We start from the raw sequence: 20,370 nt of genomic DNA on the forward strand, positions 1-20,370 counted from the left end.
CCCCTCGCTGTGCTTGCTCCCCTGCCCCCTGGCTGTGCTTGCTCCACTGCCCCCTCGCTGTGCTTGCTCTCCTGCCCCGTCGCCGTGCTTGCTCCCCTGCCCCCTGGCTGTGCTTGCTTCCCCTGTCCCCTGGCTGTGCTTTCTCCCCTGCCCCCTGGCTGTGCTTGCTCCCCTGCCCCCTCGGTGTGCTTGCTCTCCTGCCCCCTCGCTGTGCTTGCTCCCCTGCCACCTCGCTGTGCTTGCTCCCCTGCCCCCTCGCTGTGCTTGCTCCTCTGCCCCCTGGCTGTGCTTGCTCCCCTGCTCCCTGGCTGTGTTTGCTTCAATGACCCGTGGCTGTGCTTGCTCCCCTGCACCCTCGCTGTGCTTGCTCCCATGCCCCCTTGCTGTGCTTGTTCCCCTGCCCCCTCACTGTTTTTGCTTCCGTTCCCCCTGGCTGTGCTTGCTCCCCTGCCCCCTGGCTGTGCTTGCTCTCTGCCACCTGGCTGTGCTTGCTCCCCTGCCCCCGGCTGTGCTTGCTCCCCTGGCTGTGCTTGCTCCCCTGCCCCCTGGCTGTGCTTGCTCCCCTGCCCCCTGGCTTTGCTTGCTCCCCTGCTCCCTGGCTGTGCTTGCTTCCCTGCCCCCTGGCTGTGCTTGCTCCCCTGCCCCCTGGCTGTGCTTGCTCCCCTGCCCCCTGTCTGTGCTTGCTCCCCTGCCTACTTGCTGTGCTTGCTCCCCTGCACCCTAGCTGTGCTTGCTCCTCTGGCTGTGCTTTCTCCCCTACCCTCCCGCTGTGCTTGCTCCCCGCCCCCTGGCTGTGCTTGCTCCCCTGTCCCCTTGTGCTTGTTCTCCTGCCCCCTGGCTGGGCTTGCTCTACTGCCCCCTCGCTGTGCTTGCGCTCCTGTGTGTGTGTGTGTGGCTCTGTGTGTATGTGGCTCTGGGTGTGTATGTGGCTTTGGGTGTTTATGTGGCTCTGTGTGTGTGTGTGGCTCTGTGTGTGTGTGTGGCTCTGTGTGTGTGTGTGTGGCTCTGTGTGTGTGGGGGCTCTGTGTGTGTGTGTGGGGCTCTCTGTGTGTGTGTGGGGGGGGCTCTGTCTGTGTGTGTGTGTGGCTGTGTGTGTGGGGGGGCTCTGTGTGTGTGTGGTGCTCTGTGTGTGTGGGGCTCTGTGTGTGGGGCTCTGTGTGTGTGTGGCTCTATGTGTGTATGTGTGTGGCTCTGTGTGTGTGTGGCTCTGTGTGTGGCTCTGTGTGGATAGATTTTTTGTAGGTGTCTCTATTTGTGGGTGGCTCTGTCTGTGTGAGAGTGACTCTGTGTAGGTGGCACTATGTGAATGACTCTGTGTGGGTGGCTCTGTGTGGGTGTAAATGCAATAGGTCATGCATTTGTGAGCGATTAAGCTATTGGCATTGTAAATGACAATGCCATTTATTTAACAATTAAGCTATTGGCAATGTAAATGACAATTCCATTTATTTATGATTTAAAAATAAATAAATGTCATGAGCAATGCCAATAGGTCTACCTTTAATAATGCTGAGACCATTGCATTGTAAATGCTTGTTAAATTAGGCACTGAGGGTAGACGGGCTAAGATATGACTTGCAATACTACTTGCATAGTCTTTTAAAATAGGTTGTAGCAGTTGAACGTGTCAGGGCCTCTTTCAAATCTTGGATGTCTCATGGACCTTGATCTCTGCCACTTTGTCAAGTCTTTCTGCAAGATTAATTTCTACCTTTATGTCTAGATGGTAAATTGGCATATTGTACTTTTATTGGTAAGATCTACTGATGGAACCCAATGTTAATTCTTTTAGAATGACATATAGGGGCCGATTCCGACCTCGCTCGGAGGGGCTCCGAACGTGACCTGGCCGGAAAAAGTACAAGTCGTGCGCGTGTTCTCCCCCTAACTCGTACAGGTATGAGAGCGAGTACGATGCAAGCATCACGAAATTCACTGACTGAATCGTTTCCAGGTCTGAATCCCTCCATACGTCTCATCCGTAACCAAACCGTGCTGTGCAATGGAGACGATTTCCGACTGAGCCAGTATGATGCACGCGTCGGACAGTTGGATCGAGCCGAAGTGTCTTGCTCGAAAATCATATGGGAAGCTGCCTTTGGGGGTCCGCGTCAGACCCCCCATCACTCGCAGCCTTACGACTCGGATACAGGGGAAGACCCAAGGGTCTTCCCAACACAGGCATGTATGGTGCGGATGGCACCAACGCGTACCCACCGTGGGGGGCGCCCTTGTGTGAGACGTCCCCATTCAGTCAATGGGTGCCCATGTACACGTCGTACGACCGGCTCTCATTGACTTCTATGGGAGTCCTACCTAATAGAGTCCGGCAGCATGCTTCCGCATCGTACTCACTCGGTTGGACTGCAGGGGTATGGCTCGGTTGGAGAACACTCCAGATCAGATCAGTCGGAGAGCTTTCCGACCCGGATCAGAATCGGGCCCATAGCGGTTAAATATGGCATGTTGCACTTTATAGATGTTGGTGTTTAAATGATATATGTATGCAAGGATGGCTATTTATCAAATTGTCAAATTCTTTGTACTCTCTGTGTTTCTGCTCAATACAAAAAGAAAAAAAAGAGTTTCCTTTTCAGAGTGATTGGTTGAGGTTTCTGTTATGGAGAAAGCAAAAAAGAGACATAAAATAGATGTTTATATTATATTTAATATCGCAAGTTTTCTAATAGTAGTTTAAGTTGCAATGTGAAGTTACATAACAGTTGTAATTGCTTTCTTAAACCTTGTGTGTTTCTATTTTTGGATACGCTTCACTCTTATTTGATTAGGTTTCAGGCACAAAATTGTGATGCAATTGGTTTTCTGGTTCTGCCGATGCAATATTTATTAACAAAGTCCTAAACTAAGTTATATTATGCATCAAAATGTTATACAATGATCATTAGGCATCCATTAGGTCCCCAAAATCAGACTCCATAACATGTTGCACAAGAATATTTTACTTCTTTGCTGACGTCACATGTTACCTGATCAGTCTCGGACCATAATGGGTAATTGGAGGTATTGGAGGGTACAATTAACGCTCCCAACTGTTAGTCTATAAAGAGAACCACGTAGGCCCTCAATTTGATGTCAGGCGGACAGCCATGGATACCGTCACTGACAGTCCTTTCAACATCCAGGGCATCAATCAGACTGCCAGATTGCAATACTGGCAGTCAGAGCGAATATGTCGGGGGTGGACTTGCCGCTTCCGAAAGACTGAAGGAAATCCCTTTCCGACTGCCTTCTCATGGCGATCCCACCGCCATGAAAAAGCTGCCAGAAAAGGACTTTGGGGCCCCAAGCAGGGCCCCATCCCCTAATGCTAAGTGGACTGGAGGGCGCATATGGTGCCCCCCACTCATCCATCTACTATGTGCCAGGCTCCACATGGTGCCTGTCACAAGGTGCATGGATGTGCACAAAATGTTTTTTTCTAGTGTGGCTTGTGCTGCCGCAGTTTTCCTGGGCCGTACCACAAACTGCACTAGAAAACATCATTTTACGACCGTCTACATGGGAGTCGTATCCTAATAGGGTGGACAGGACCGAAGACACAATGTCGGACAGTTCTTGATTGCGGTGATGGCAGTCGGATGCTTGTCCAACCGCCATTGTAATGAGGCAAATAGTCTCGAAGCTTGTGGTAGCACGAAGTTGTCTGTCTGTGGCCAGAGCATCTGTGTTTGAGGGAACACTCTTTTGGGCACCATCGTATGACATGAGTAGAGGTGGGAAAATTATTTTTAGAATTGTTTATTGGAATTTCTGCAACAGTGACCTGTAGTTCTAGAGTTCAGTACATTTGAACCTTCTACCTGGTGTTTGTAAACAGAATGAGCCTCACATCCAAAACATTTTATGGATGCAAACCTGCTGTCTCACTTGAAAAATTGGACCTGCGACTCATGAATCGTAATTCGTAAAGACTGAATAGTATGTCTGTTCCTATTAATTACATTTCTTGATGTGTTAATGGTTTGTGAACACAATCAAAGTTACAAAATGACATTGCTTTCTGACATTTCGTTCTGAGGTGGTATCTGAGTTGCAAAGAGAAAGTTGTCCCTGAGAGACAGCTTCCCCTTTGGGCATCTTCTCAGGAGGCCTGGGAGCAACTTTAGGATAACGCTGCTTGTTTCCCCAGTGTATTCCTAAAACCAATTGCTGTTTTATTTTGTAAGCAGTACCTGACACAACATGCTATTTTTGTGACAAATGTTTCCATTTGAAAATGTGAATTAAGGGATGGAGGTTCTCCATACCCATGCAGGCTACCATACTTATGTTTGAAGTCATTCTCAGTGGGTCACAAATAGTAGTCTACCTAATTAACATTCATTAGGTAAGTAGTTTTGCGACTCTATGTCAATGCCTATTTTGTCGTCTAACTATTAGTACAAAGGTGACATAGAAAAATGACAGGCAAGTAACAAAAAAATGGTACCCAGTGTGCACCCACCATTTGCAACCTACATCTAAGCATAATCAGGCCCCAAACCTTTGGAAGAAAATGCACTCTGAAGTTGAGGCAGAATTATTTTTAGCACTCAGGATTCATTTATTTTGCCAGTCATCAGTATGATACACCTCGAACATTGTTCACAATCATTTCACAAAGATCTATCTATAATTTTCGTGGCTGTTCCAGCTATACCTTATCATTTCTAGAGTCTAAACAGACTCAAATGTCTCAATTCTCTAGATTGCCCACAAACAAAACTTCTCAAATATGCTGCCTTCTCTCTGAATGGATTTGTAAACAAAAGAATATTAATTGAAAGTTTTAGGCTAAGTATAATCGAAGTTTCAAAAAAAACACAGGTTTCTACCATGTTCAATAGTATCAGCATTTACGTTTACCTTTTAACTGACACTTCTACTAATTTCCTTAAATGCTCTTTTCGTACCCTTTTTTGATCTGTCTAGCTTTGTCGAGTCTGACGAGGGCTTGCTTCAAATGCACAAAGATTAGCTCTCTTTCCTCTAATAGCACAATTATAGCTTATGTGATGTCCAAATCATGAAAGATATCAGAAAAGCGACTTCTAAAGTCGCATCGGTTTATTACAAAAGTGGCAGTAATAATTTTAATTACCTCTACTTTACAAAAGATTTTGAAATTGCCCCTAATTTCGTAATGGCGTTTAGGAATTGCTGTGAAAAAAGATTAGTATTCTTTTCTGTAGTTTGATTTAGGCATTCATACAAAAAATAAAATGAAGTGAAAAGTTTTTTTGTTATAACCTATATTAGGCTTGTCTTAATTTTTTATGTGAATTTATGAACTGGTTAGACTTCCAAAGATCCCTTAAATAGACTTTCGCATATTTTTTTAAATAATCCGTAATGGTAGCTCCGCTTGCCTTTATTTCAAGGAAGGGAGGATTGACTTACTGAGTGAAACCCCATCTCAGGAGTTAAGCCAGTGAATTTCAATTTACAAACTTTGTTCAAAACTTGGGGCCTTATTTATGAGGCCCTGCGACACTTATTCGCCGCTGTTGCATCACTTTCTGTGACATACTGGCAGCGTAAAGAATGCGCTATGTTGTGCCCTATTTACAAAGTGACACATCTTGGTAGATGGGTCACTTTATAAACCCCTGCTCCACATTATACCTGTGGCAGGTATAATGCATGCAAAGGTGGGCTTTACCCTGCAAAAAGCCTCGGAGATGTGGCGCATTGAAATCTACAAGATTTCAGTGCGCCACCTCTAGGACGCTTCTGATTCAATATCTTACGCCTGCCTTGCAGCAGGCGTAAGACTGATGCAGGCCCTTTCGCATGTGAAAGGACTCATTGCTGGAGTTGCTTCTGTTTCCAGACACACCCCAGCAAAGCGCCACTTGAGCACCTACAGATACCCCCGAAATACTGACATATCTGTAACTCCCTGCGACATGGAGTGCCGTACATTAAATACGGTGCATCCATCGTGTAGCAAGGAGGGCGCAGTGAAAAGTGTTGTATCGCTGTTAACATGCAGTGATGCAACTGTTTTCATAAATGAGGTCCTTGAGGCCTCATTTATGAGCCCATTGCGCTGTGGTGCGTCACTTTTTTTAATGCACTGGCAGGGCAATGGGTTTGCCATTATTTACAACAGCACGTAAAGTCACTCTGTGCGACTTTTTATGGCCTTGTAAATATGAGCTCCTTTCATGCATTACTCTGCATGAAAGGGGTGCTCCATGGGTGCTACTGTGGATGTTACCACGCATCATCCATGGAACCTGACACATTCCCAGATTTACAATATTTTGGAAAGCTGGGAATGCATCAGAAATGTTTTCCTCTTTCCATACGTGCTGTATTCGGCAGCATGCATAGAAAGAGTAAAATGCCCTCAATGATTGATTTTATGCAGTAAGACGTCCCTTTACTTCACAAAAACAATCATTCCTGCAATGCAGGCACCCTTGCAACATTACACCAGGGTGCCAGCGCTGGTGCATGACAGTCAATTGTGCACCAGTCCAGGTAAAAGCACCCAGATGCATCATATTGTTGTTAATACAATGCATCTCTTTGCTTTTAAAATGATACAGCTCGGTGCAGCAAAATGGCATGCAGGGCCACACCTGGTCATCTTGTACTAAATGAGGCCCCTGGTTTTTACGCACCATACAGCTTTAAAAGAGAAACATAACAATCGCTATGACATCACATAGTGGAACCATGTGGAAGACATAGGTTAGAATTCCATTTCTGATTGATATCATCAGTCAATTATTCAATAGAATACAATAAGCAGCATAATTGGTAGCACATACACACACAACTGGTTATGTTTACACTTATATTGTAAAAACACTGCATATGTCATAACATCACATCCTTTAACCACTTTCCCAATCTGCTGGTCCAAGAGAGCCAATGGGTGAAATGTGTGAACCCAAAGCACACTGAGGCCCTTATTTTTCAAGTTTTTGCATATGCATGTGCATCACGTAAGGGCAACAAAAAACCTAAATTGAAGTTTACCAAACCACACAAGGCCACCTAGGGTGGCTTGATGAACCTAAAGTAGGACAAATTGCTGCCTTGGGTTATTATGCAAAAACAATAGTTGATGGACAGAATGCAGAACAATGTCGTACATTCACCCCAGTACAGAGATCTGGGCCTAAATCCATCGTTTTTTTGCACTCCACACCACCCTAGGTCAGACAATGGCTATATGCAAATCAGCCTTGACCCTGTGCCTCATGGGAACGGTCCAGCCCGAACTACCAAACCATGTCTTTCCTGGACCGGAATCAAGCATCCTAGGACCGGTTTCTGGCTATCAAACGTCTTCAGCCAGGATAGCTTGACTCCAGTGGTGTGGAGAGCATGGGACTCACGTCTGAGCATACACATACCACTCGGGGTGACAAATGCAAAAACAACAGTTGATGGACAGAATGCAGAACAATGTCATACATTCACCCCAGTACAGAGATCTGGGCCTAAATCCATCGTTTTTTTGCAGTCCACACCACCCCAGTTCAGACATAGCCATATGCAAATCAGCCTTGACCCTATGCCTCATGGGAACAGTCCAGCCCGAACTGCCAAGCCATGTCTTTCCTGGACCGGAATCAAGCATCCTAGGACCGGTTTCTGGCTATCAGCCGTCTTCAGCCAGGACAGCTTGACTCCAGTGGTGTGGAGAGCATGGGACTCACGTCTGAGCATACCCATCCCACTCGGGGTGACAAATGCAAAAACAACCGTTGATGGACAGAATGCAGAACAATGTCATACATTCCTCCCAGTACAAAGATCTGGGCCTAAACCCATCGTGTTTTTGGACTCCACACCACCCCAGTTCAGACATGGCCATATGCAAATCAGCCTTGACCCTGTGCCTCATGGGAACAGTCCAGCCCGAACTGCCAAGCCATGTCTTTCCTGGACCGGAATCAAGCATCCTAGGACCGGTTTCTGGCTATCAGCCATCTTCAGCCAGGCTAGCTTGACTTCAGTGGTGTGGAGAGCATGGGACTCACGTCTGAGCATACCCATCCCACTAGGGGTGACAAATGCAAAAACAACAGTTGATGGACAGAATGCAGAACAATGTCATACATTTACCCCAGTACAGGGATCTGGGCCTAAATCATTAGTTTTTTTGCACTCCACACCACCCCAGTTCGCCAGTTCAGACATGGCCATATGCAAATCAGCCTTGACCCTGTGCCTCATGGGAACAGTCCAGCCCGAACTGTCAAGCCATGTCTTTCATGCACCGGAATCAAGCATCCTAGGACAGGTTTCTGGCTATCAGCCGTCTTCAGCCAGGATAGATTGACTCCAGTGGAGTGGAGAGCATGGGACTCATGTCTGAGCATACCCATCCCACTCGGGGTGGCAAATGCAAAAACAACAGTTGATGGACAGAATGCAGAACAATGTCATACATTCACCCCAGTACAGAGATCTGGGCCTAACTCCATCGTTTTTTTGCACTCCACACCACCCCAGTTCAGACATGGCCATATGCAAATCATTGGGCTATTATGCAGTAGGGAGTCATGCATGGGTGTACACATTCCAAGAATGACCAACACTGGTAGACCTGGGAATGCATCAGAATTGTAAGCCTCCCCATCAGAGGCGCAACTAGGGCAAATATCTGTATTTCTCCTCGTTGTTTCGTCTTTTGAAATATGCTACATTCTGGAACGAAAATAACCCTGAACAATGTCTTTTTGCTGGGAGGTGTCCCTTCCTGCACAAAAACAATCCTACATATAACACAGGCACCTGCATTGGTGTTAGGCAGCAGTTTGTGTGCCAGTGCCAAGAGAGTGTAGGAATGCGCTGTATAATAGTAAATGCAACTCATTCTTGCCCTCAACTGTTGACACACTGGGACGCCCCGTCACTGGGGTAGCCATGCGCTTTATAAGCATTTTTAACATTAACACAGCACAGTGCAACAAGGTGGCTTGCTGTGTTGTTTGAAATATTGTTAAATATGGGCGTCAATGTATACTGAAATCAACAGGTCTGTTTTAAAGCAGCACTGTCAAAACCCAGACCCGAAAAGAGATATTACTGCATCTTGTACCCAGATCCTGTGCAAGGAGATATATTTTTTTGTTTTCTTATTTTTCATATTTTTAGCTCATGTGCATCCAACAGTTTCATGGGACTGGTATGCTCGAATTAAGTGTGAGATCAGCCCCTAGGTTTGTCCCATAGCATACAACTAGTTCATGACTAATCGGGGAGCAACCAGGTCTATAGTCTCTCCTGAATAAGAGGTAATGGTCTTGTAATTGTAGCTCCACTGTATATTCGACAACCAGACAGCCTGAACTCCCAATTTTCTGACTCCATCGTGAATGTTCCAAAGTGCCTGAAATACAAAATAGTGCCATGTGTTGTATTTGAGAATTGACTTGAGGTGTGAAATATGTCTGTTAGAAACCTGGGACAAACTCTTTGGCATGCCCCATGCACGATGAACAATAACTAAACCTAGTGTGTTGACATACTGATATGTAATGGAGCCTTTCTATCACAGAAAATATCTATCTTCAAACATGGGTTCTACAGTAACATAGCAATGTTTCCTTTAGCATGCCTTGACCAGGGACTGAAATAGAGGTTATCATTCATCACTATGCTAAAATTGTTTATTTACATTGAGTATGGTGCAGGTCATGATGTCTGTATGTGTATGTGTGTGTGTGTGTGTGTGTGTAAGTTTATATTTACACAAAAATTGGTTAAAACCCACATTTCACAGGAAACCATTTAATATGTGTAGTATGTCACGATTTCCTGTGAAATACAGATTTTATCATCATAATGACAGCTACAAACAGCAGAGCTTTATATTATTCAGGGCAACAAGGATTATACAACATGGTGAACAGAATTATTCGACTGATTGCGATGTCAGTCGAACAAGCATCCAACCGACATTGTAGCAGAAGGGAACCGCCCGACTAATAGCCACAGCATTAGGATGCGACTGCCCTATGGGGGGGGGAGGGGAGCAGAGACATCCATTTTCTTATTGTAACTTCTGCAGCAGTGAGAACAAAGGCCGCAGCACAACAATTTATGTTTTCAAACATCCCTGCGCTGTGTGGCAGGCACCATGTGGTACCTATGAAACACACAAAGAAAGACCTGAGGAGGTTTAACCCGTTCCGTGCTCGTGACGGAAATGCTCCGTCACGAGCCTCGGGTGGGCTGTGCTGGTGACGGAACGGTACCGTCACTGCCCGCTCGCCGCGCCTGCGCGGCGCTGATTTCACGCCTGCGTTCTATTAGGCGGGCGCCTGACGGAACCGTTCCATCACAAGTACAGCCTACCCGAGGGTTGAGTACGGGAGCACCGCGTGCCCCCACCCCCCCCCCCCCAGCGCTGCGACGGAATAGCCACCGCAGCTAAGGGGTTAAAGACCAGCAGGGAGTGACTCCCCTCTATCACCATTCAATACCACAAAAATAGGCCCCTTGGTCTGGACAACAGAGGGAGTGCTGGGGATACCCTTTTATAGAACAGTTTCCCTCACCCACCCGTAGGTGGCATGCTTCATCATGCGGGCTATGACTTTCTCTCTGAGAGGCAGAAGCTCAGGGATGTTTTCTTGTAAGTAGGTGGACAAAGTTATACAATCAGCGAATGCAGTCAATCACCACTCAAGTATTATCTCAGCTGGTCAGCATGTTCCCTGAAAAGAGACAAAATGTTAGATTTGTAATGTGCAACACTTAACACCACATACTCACTTTAAAGAATACAACATGTATATGCAGCTAGTTCAACTTTAGATCAGTTAGTTAGACAATCAGTCACAAGATTGACTATCACTTAGAGCTTACCCATATTGTCGGGTGACCTAGTGGCACCTTGAACTTTGGCACAAAAACTCGAGGTGGAGTCCAAATCCTATGTGAAAACCAAAAAGTGAGGATAACATGTTGAATGTGATATGCAGTCATAATATTTTACAAAGAGCACAGTTGACAGTGTGTACACAGCTAGCAGATAGTATTGTGATTATAAACCGTGCATCATTTTCTGTAAAAGATAGAGCAGGGTTATTAAAATAGGTATAAGAAACATATGGGTACATAAATGTACGGTGCAAGAGGTAGGGTTGGTGACTTTAACCTCAGGTGTAACAGGTTAATCCAACCAACTGGGGTTCAAAAAAACCCTAACACTGCCTTACAACTGAAGGGTGGGAAAGTGAACAGAAAATAGATAGAGTAGTGTGCAGCCAAATATCATGTACTGGCTAGCTTCAATAAGTGCCGACTAGCGCTTTGGGAGTAGTGGGGTAACCATAATCTCTGTATACACACATTACAGATAGCATGGTGTCTCATGATAGGGAGTCTTCAGTATGTACCTCTGCAAGATGAAGCCAGGTGATTAAATGCATAAATGAAAACCCTGGTAAGTGCAGGCATACAAGGTATTAAAGTGCAAGGTTAAAAAGCTTAACCTTATTTGTAACAGGCAAATGAAGTGATCCCGTCCAGTGCGCTTAGAAAAAAGCTTAACAATGATATTTGACAAGCAAGGGAGATGCAATTAAGTGAAGTAATATGAAGCCAAATCCCACATACTGGCTTACCCCAGTTAATAAAAAACGATAATTGGGGAAAGGTAGCCCTGATTTGAATATCCTACCGGTGAAGCAGCCTACAAGACTCAACAACACCCACGTGTGTGAGTCAAAATGGCCGGCTGCACTGACAAGGAAAGAATACAGTACTGCAGCAGGTCCGCTACTGAACTGCGGGCTGAATGGGCCTCTACAGTGCATAAGTACACTTAGCAAAAGGAACATGAAAACAACCAGTTATACACTCAGCTGCCTTCAAAGGGCAAGAGGCACTGCCCCGAGTAAGTATTACTGGGTGTATACCGCACGTCAACAATGGTGTGGCCTCCAAACACAAAAAAGGAGCGGGGTAGAACACGTGGTATTGAGCTAGCAACAAAGGCACGAAACAGGAAAGGTAAAAAACGAATTGCACAAAAAAGGGACTACATTCACGGATGAAGGCCTTCAGCAGGCATTCCACACCTAGGCAAGGAAGTCGACCTAAGGGGCTTCCATATTTTTCTACTGCTTGCGGGGCATAGCTCCGCCCACCTTGATTACCTAGAGAGTATCAAAAAAGGAAAAGAGACTATGATCACATCCATAAAGCAGTTGTAGTGTGTGCTGGGAAATGTGGTCAGCGAAATGTTAAAAAAGGAAAAAGTTTCACAAAGATTAAGGAAAGCAGGAGTGTAAACTTACAATGATCCGCACAATTTCTGCAATAGTACATGGTGCATGCATGTTTAGGGGGGCACCTTTGGTGCTCCCCAGGCCCACAGTGGACGGTCAGGGGGGAAGGAGGACCTGTTAGGGCCCCCCAAAGTAACTTTCCACCTGCCTGCTCATGACGGGCAGACTGCGATGAAAAGGCAGGCCGAAAGTGACATCGTAAATTTAATCCTGATGTCGGAGCCAAGGCTGCCATGACGGCCTCTGTCAACCCATCAAAAGCAGAGCAGAATTCACCCACAGGTTTCCCTCCGACCACCAGTATTGTAATACAGCTGGCAGACAGAAACCTATGATGTTGGGCGGAAAGCCTATGATGAGCTGTTGGATGACTTTCCGCCTGACATCATAATTAGGGCCTATGTGGCAAGGTTATATAAATCACGCAGCAACATTTTAAAATTAATTGGTGCATTATTTGTCAGTATAATTGTTATGCTTTTGAGATAGAAACAACATTTTAGGTGAAATCTGCACATTTTCAAAATTTTGTGTATAAATATGTGGCAGATGGAGTTTTAAAAAATATATATTTTTATTCAATCTTGAAATAGACATCAGCATGTGAACAGGCAAAATAAATCATGGCTACACAATATAGCTTTGCAAAATTAGAAAAAACATTTTTTAACATCACATTTATACCAAAAGAGGAAAGAAAAAAGGGCATGAGCAACACCATAACATAAAAAATACAAAAAGAAAATATACATAAATTACATAGAACAAAAACACTCAGCTAACTAATATTGTAGCCACTCCACCAATGGGGCCCAGATCTTCTGACCCAGCTCCCGCCTCCTTCTTCCCCACCTCTGAAAAACAGCAGATTCTAAGTTATAGTGAACCAAAATCCTCGCTCTCCAATTTACAAAAGTGGGGGCATCACGGCTAATCCATTCTGATGTTATAAACAGCTGCACTAGTGACATACAAATAAACAGAAGGGCGGATGCATGTCTTCTTCTATCACAGAGGCCATCACTCTCACAGCCAAATATGACTAGCTCAGGTGACAGAGCATCCGAGATGTTAAGCCTAGAATTAATAAACAATTCTACATCCTGAAGAAATGTAGTAAGTTAGGGGCAGGAAAAAAACATATGTACATTGTTGGCAGCCACCAGACCTCATCTCGGACAGCAATGGCCCCCTCTACCTCCCCATTTAGAGATTTTGGCCGGGGTATAATATAGATCAAATAATGCCATGTAGCATTGGGATTGTCAGCTTTCTGATATTAACACACTGCTTGATAATTCTAGGGACTGAGAAATATCTAAACCGGTCTTACCCAGCTTTATATCCCACTTAGCATTTTGGGAAGTGAGATCGTCAGGGAGACCAGAGAGCAAATGCTGATACACTACCCCAATTCTAGACCACCTCAAAATCAATTCCATTTACATATTCCTATTAAACAGAGTAGATGCTAGAGCCTTCAATTTTTCTACATAGCTTCGGATATGCAGGTATTTAAAAAACGTGTGCGTATTGAGAGAAAACGTATCCTTTAAAAATTAAAAGGAGGCCATTGATCCTTCCAACTCCAAGTCACCCAAAGACATTATTCCCTGCGCCATCCACCTGAATGTAATCTGATCTTGGAAGATGGAGGGTAAAAATCTGGCCGCAATAAAAGGTGTGTAGTAGTTGATGTTGGGGATCGACCATTTGCGGCAAATCTTACGCCACACTGAAAACATTGCTATTGTAACTTTGAACTTGGTCTTCTTATAGTAACTGGGTTCGAGTACCCGCAATATATCCCCCTAGGATCTTCCCCTAACCCTATTTAAAAAATAGAGGGTCTGCAGCATGGTGGTAACACTGCCCTATCCCCGAACAATGGTAGAGCAAAATGCTGGAGAAGAGCTGACCAGCAATAAAGCACCAAATTCGGGACCAACCAGCCCCCCCGATTGTGTGGAAGGTGCATCCACTTGGCCGCTCTTCGTGGTTGATGATACCCCCAGAGAAACCTATTACAGCACCTTTCAGCCCGGGCAAGACTAGATTGGGAAAATTCTAGTGGAATGGTTCTAAATAGGTATAAAAATTTGGGTAAGACCAACATTTTGGGGAACATTCCCCCTGCCGTACAAAGACAGATGCAAATTATCTAGTCTTACCAAAGTAGAGTTTACAGAATAAATGATGGGCAAGATATTCAGGTCTGCAATATTATCAACTACAGCAGTAATTTTGACCCCAAGATATGACACACTTTGCACAATTGGAGCTTCAGAGGAACCCAAGGCTGCTGATTGAACAACCTCCGTTTTAGTAACGTTGAGTTTGTATCCAGAGAGCTGGCCGTATTGTTTTGCTAAGTTCTCAATTGCGGGAAAAGCAGATGCTACATTGCTAGTCAAGACTATAATGTCGTTTCTCCCCGGACCGCTGCCTTTAGCGTGTCCCAGATAGTGGTACAGGAGGCGGTCTCCCGATTGATGTAAAAAAATTCTGGAATCCAATTGCTCATATGATCTATATATGATTGTTCTAATAACAACTTTCTCTCAAATGTCCAGGCCCTCGGCACCCTTGTCATGTGAGAAAAATAGCATTCAATAATCAGTGGATTATGATCTGACAGAATCCTAGGGGGGGCTGATATAGAGGTACCATCGGCTAATTGATCAGAAATGAAAAAATAGTCTAACCGAACTATTTTATTATGGGGAGCAGAGAAATATGTATACCCATCAAGATGTTTGTTATGATAAAACCAAAGATCCGTAAAACAATGCTCTTGAGCCAGTGCTTGAAGTGCCCTGAAGACTCGAGGGGCATATTATCAAGGGGGTTATCTCCGCTTGTTTGGCTTTAAAAGCCAAGAAAGCGGAGATAAAATTACCTCCCTATTACCTAGCTGTCGCTAACACCAGTTAGCGACAGCTAGTAGGAGATAGCGACCATCTTGGGCCCCACTTTGCATGTCAGTGATATTTATCACTAATGACATGCAAAGTGGGCGTGCCAAGATGTTAGCGACTGAAAACAGTCGCTAACATCGCTATCTCCTATTACCAACTTTTGGAGATATTCGCGCTAAGCGCGAATATCTCCAAAAGCTAACACCTGCCCTGAGCAGTTCTTAGCCATGTTATCCAATGGGAGGTGGATAACATGGCTAAGAGCATTAGCTCGGTAATACATGAATATCGCTGACTTTTTAGCGATATTCATGCATTGCGGCGATTTTTATCGCATTTGCGGTAAACCTTGGTAATACCAAGGTTTATTTGCGGTAAAAATCGCCACAGCTCAGCGGTAAATTTTTGTCTCTAACCAAGCAATAGCGATAATTATCGCTATTGCTTGGTAATATGCCCCTATGTTTCTTACCTACATAATTCTGACCCCCACCCAAATCTAAATCAGCAGACAAATTAATATTCAGGTCACCACAAAAACAGATAGAATGAGGCCAAAGGGCCAGCTCTACATTCAGGTGACCCAGAGCTGCCGGATCGTCCAAATTTGAAGCATAAACAGCACAAATGGTTAAGGATCTGCCGTTTATTAGCAGCTCAGTAAGTCCCTATCTCCCACTAGTGTCTGGGGTGGTTTTCCTGCATGAACCTGAACCATGCCTTAATAAGATTGCCACCCCTCTGATCATAGAGGTCTGGCGAGAGCACCCGATTAAATCAAACCCCGGAATTTTCAAGCAACTACGATTGCTCCAGGGAACATGAGTTTCCTGCAGGCACAATACCTCTAAACGAAAAGCCTGAGCCACTCTCAAAAACAAAGCCCTTTTCTTGCCATTGTTCAGCCCACAGAAGTTCCGGGAACCTATACGAATTTTACCCTGCGCCACTTGTTCATAAAAATGAAAAAACCTGGGCTAGCTGATACAAACGAAACAATATCTAACCCCCCTTCAAACACTTAGAACATCTTAGCGGTAACTATGTTAAACAATGAGCCATGATTGCGCTGTACATTCAAGCTTTTTTTTGGTTTTTTTTACCCCGCCCAGCCCCCCTTCCACCACACCCGGACCACCCTCCCAACCCGTACCCACACTGAACCCTTCCCCTGAACCCCACCCATCCCACCACCCCCTACATAGGGCACCACGTCCTTGATCCTTGTGATGGAGAAACTGTTCCCAAAACACAAATCCACCCAATATCCTCACCAATATAATACTAAGGGATACGATCTGTAAGGAGAGAAGAGAAATCAAGAAAAAAACAGAGAAGAAGCAAGAAAAATACAAAATTCACAATTCTCTAGACTCCAAGACCGCCTCCCCTACCCCTTAAAACCCTTAGAAACCTGAGAAAAAAAACAGAATTAATCGAGCATTGCACTGCCTAAAGTGAATTCAAAAATTCTTTGGCCTGAATTTCGGAAGTAAAACATCTGGTCTGGCCCTGATGGATGATTTTTAATTTAGATGGGAAAAGTAAAAAACCTTGAGCTCCTTTCGACTGGAAGGGTGCTATTAACTGGCGGAGCTGTCACCTCCGCTTAACTGTAGCTGGGCAGGCCTAACAAAGAACTGACAACCTTTGCCGGAGCACTTCCTATCTGGCCGAGCCAAGTCATAAATCCATTCTCTAGCCAAAAAATTATTATGGATATAAGAATAGCACGGGGTTTGTCATCAGTTTGGCCTGGCCGTTTCTTTAGCTTAGATGGATGGAAAGCGGTGAGCCCGTTGGATTTCAAGCTCCCAATCCCATTGTTTGACCTCGGGAAATGCTTTGGTGAACAGTTCGGCAACAAACTTCCTGATGTCCGACCCCTCAATCCCTACCCGAACTCCTAGGACTCTTAAGTTGTTACGCAGTGCTCTAGTTTCAAGGTCGGGGTTGGTCACACGTATACCTAGAAACTAATTTGAAGGACGTAAGGCACAGGCATTACAACACGTGTTGGTCAACAAAAAAACATTATTAAGATTATGCATTTATCATGTGTGGCAAATGCATACTAGTTGTAAAAGCATGAGTGGAAAAGCGATATGCGTGCTAATGGTTTTGTGGTGACGATCAGGCGTGCTTATGAACTGGGTATGGGCGTGGTGGAGTCTAGGGTACCAGGCGGAGGGGCACACAGCTGGACTCATACAATATAGAAGTAATATAGGATTTTTAAAACTTAAAAAAAAATTCTTCCATATTTATCCTAGATTAAGTCTTCTGTTAGTATGTTCATTAAATACATGAATATATGTTTTTAAACAATTAAAAACATTCACGTCTTTTTTGTACAGGGCGCCGTACATGATGTCACACGGGGGCTTTGATGCGACGCGTAACCTCGAAGCGTATTCGTAGCGTATGCTGAGAATGATTAGCAGTACAAATTATGGTGTGATCACTCTCTCACTGTCAAATCAGAGCACAGGGCGCGCTATGAGAATGGTTAGAAGTGGTCACTCATTGGAGATCCAATTCAGGTGTGTGGCTTATCCACAGTATAATAACGTTATTTTTTAACCTGGTTAAGTTTGAAGTTTGCATGAAATACTATGCTATAGGCAGATATGGATGTTTTGGCAGCGCTTATGTCCATGAAGCTTGGTTATTACCATTTACATATAGGTGCCTGAGGGAGGGAAAAGAAGTCTATGTGAATGGCTAGGATTGCACAATAGTACCACATCACTCCTTAATTTGTAGACACATACAATTGCATGGCTCTTGTAAACAAGATGCGCCTGATGTGGACTGAGTTTTGAAAGGTAGTCCGACACCTGCTATCATAACAACGTTCAGTTTACTGGAAACAGGAGTTATTTACTTTGAAATAATGGAGATTGTTGTGCAATGTTAGCAGGCATCACTTACATGATTACGGTAACTGAGCGTGTGGTTTGATTAAAAAAAAGTTGTGTTAACTCCTCTGCATGGGAAGCTGGATGTTTCCATCTGGCGGTCGATTTCGACCTTGAAAGCAGAGTCAACCAAATGAGTCGTATAAGAGCGCTATTGTCTCAAAAAGAGGTCGCTCTTATATCTGGTACAGAAACATTTGTCCTTTATGTAGCAAACACCCGCACGGAAGTGCATGATTTTTTAAATAATCAATCAATCAATCAATGACACTTATAGAGCGCGCTACATACCCGTAGGGTCTCAAGGCGCTTGGGGGAGGGGGGGTGCCGCTACTGCTCGAACAGCCAGGTCTTCAGCTTCTTCCTGAAGGAGAGGTGGTCTTGGGTCAGGTGCAGGTCGGTCGGGAGGGAGTTCCAGGTCTTGGCGGCCAGGTAGGAGAAGGACCTTCCTCCTGTGGTCGCTCTTCGGATGCGGGGGACGGCGGCGAGGGCGTGGTTGGCTGATCGGAGGTGGCGTTTGGGAGCGTAGAAGTTGATCCGGTTGTTGAGGTAGCTCGGGCCTTGGTCGTTTAGGGCTTTGTGTGTGTGGGTGAGGAGGCGGAAGGTGATTCTTTTGTTGACGGGGAGCCAGTGAAGGTCTCTCAGATGTCCGGAGATGTGGCTGGTTCGTGGGATGTCGAGGATGAGTCTGGCTGAGGCGTTCTGGATCCGCTGGAGTCTCTTCTGGAGCGTGGCGGTGGTACCGGCGTAGAGGGCGTTGCCTTAGTCCAGTCGGCTAGTGACGAGGGCCTGGGTGACGGTCTTCCTGGTCTCGGTGGGGATCCACCAGAAGATCTTCCGTAGCATGCGTAGGATGTTGAAGCACGCCGAGGAGACGTTGTTGACTTGCCTGGTCATGGAGAGGGAGGAGTCCAGGATGAAGCCCAGGTTGCGTGCATGGTCTGTCAGTTTGGGTGCGGTGCCCAGGGCGGGAGGCCACCAGGAGTCGTCGCAGGCGGAGGGTGAAGAGCCCAGGATGAGGACCTCCGTCTTGTCCGAGTTCAGTTTCAGGCGGCTGGTCGTCATCCACTCGGCTACCTCTTTCATCCCTTCGTGCAGGTTGGCTCTGGCGGTGGCGCGGTCGTTGGTCAGGGAGAGGATCAGCTGGGTGTCGTCGGCGTAGGAGATTATGCTGAGGTTGTGTTGACGTGCGATGGCCGCGAGGGGGCTCATGTAGACGTTGAAGAGGGTGGGGCTCAGAGAGGATCCTTGAGGGACGCCGCAGATGACTTCGGAGGCCTCTGACTTGTACGGTGGTAGGCGGACTCTCTGTGTTCTTCCGTCGAGGAAGGAGACGATCCATTCCAGCGCCTTGTCCGGGATTCCGACGTTGCTGAGGCGCTGTACTAGGGTGCGGTGGCAGACAGTGTCGAATGCCGCGGAGAGGTCTAGGAGGATGAGGGCCGCTGTTTTTCCGTTGTCCATCAGGGCTCGGATGTCATCGGTGGCGGCGATGAGGGCGGTCTCGGTGCTGTGATTGGCTCGGAAGCCGGACTGTGAGGGGTCGAGGGATCCATTCGTCTCGAGGAAGGCGGCCATCTGCTTGTTGACGGTCTTCTCGATGACTTTGGCTGGAAACGGGAGGAGAGAGATGGGGCGGTAGTTCTTGAGTTCGGTGGGGTCCGCTGTTGGTTTCTTGAGTAGGGCGCTGAGTTCGGCGTGCTTCCAGCTCTCAGGGAAGGTGGCGGTGTCGAAGGATGTGTTGATGATGTCACGCAGGTGGGGTGCGATGACAGCGTCGGCCTTGTTGAAGGGTGGTGGTGGGGGGTGGTTGTTCGGTCATGGTGTGCGTTGGTTGGTTGCTGAAGCTGTTGTGTATGTCCGCGATCTTGTTGTGGAAGTAAGAAGCGAGGGAGTCGCAGAGGTCTTGCGATGGGGTGACGTTGTTGTTTCCTGCGCTGGGGTTGGATAGCTCTTTCACGATGTTGAAGAGTTCCTTGCTGTTGTGTGCGTTGTTGTCCAGCCGGTCCTTGAATGCAGTTTTCTTGGCGGCGCGGATGAGCTGGTGGTGCTTCCGAGTGGCCAGCTTGAGGGTGGTCCTGTTGTCCGGTGTAGGTTCCCTTCTCCAGACTTTCTCGAGGGCTCGGCAGTTCTTCTTGGAGCTCTTGAGTTCGTCGGTGAACCACGGGGCTTTCTTGCTGCCGGGTCTGCTGGGCGGGGTCCTCAGCGGGGCGAGCTCGTCCGCGCAGATGCTGATCCACTTCGTGAGGTTGTCGGCGGCCTGGC

This window comes from Lissotriton vulgaris, chromosome 9 (genome assembly GCF_964263255.1).
Source record: "Lissotriton vulgaris chromosome 9, aLisVul1.2, whole genome shotgun sequence".
NCBI lineage: Eukaryota > Metazoa > Chordata > Amphibia > Caudata > Salamandridae > Lissotriton > Lissotriton vulgaris.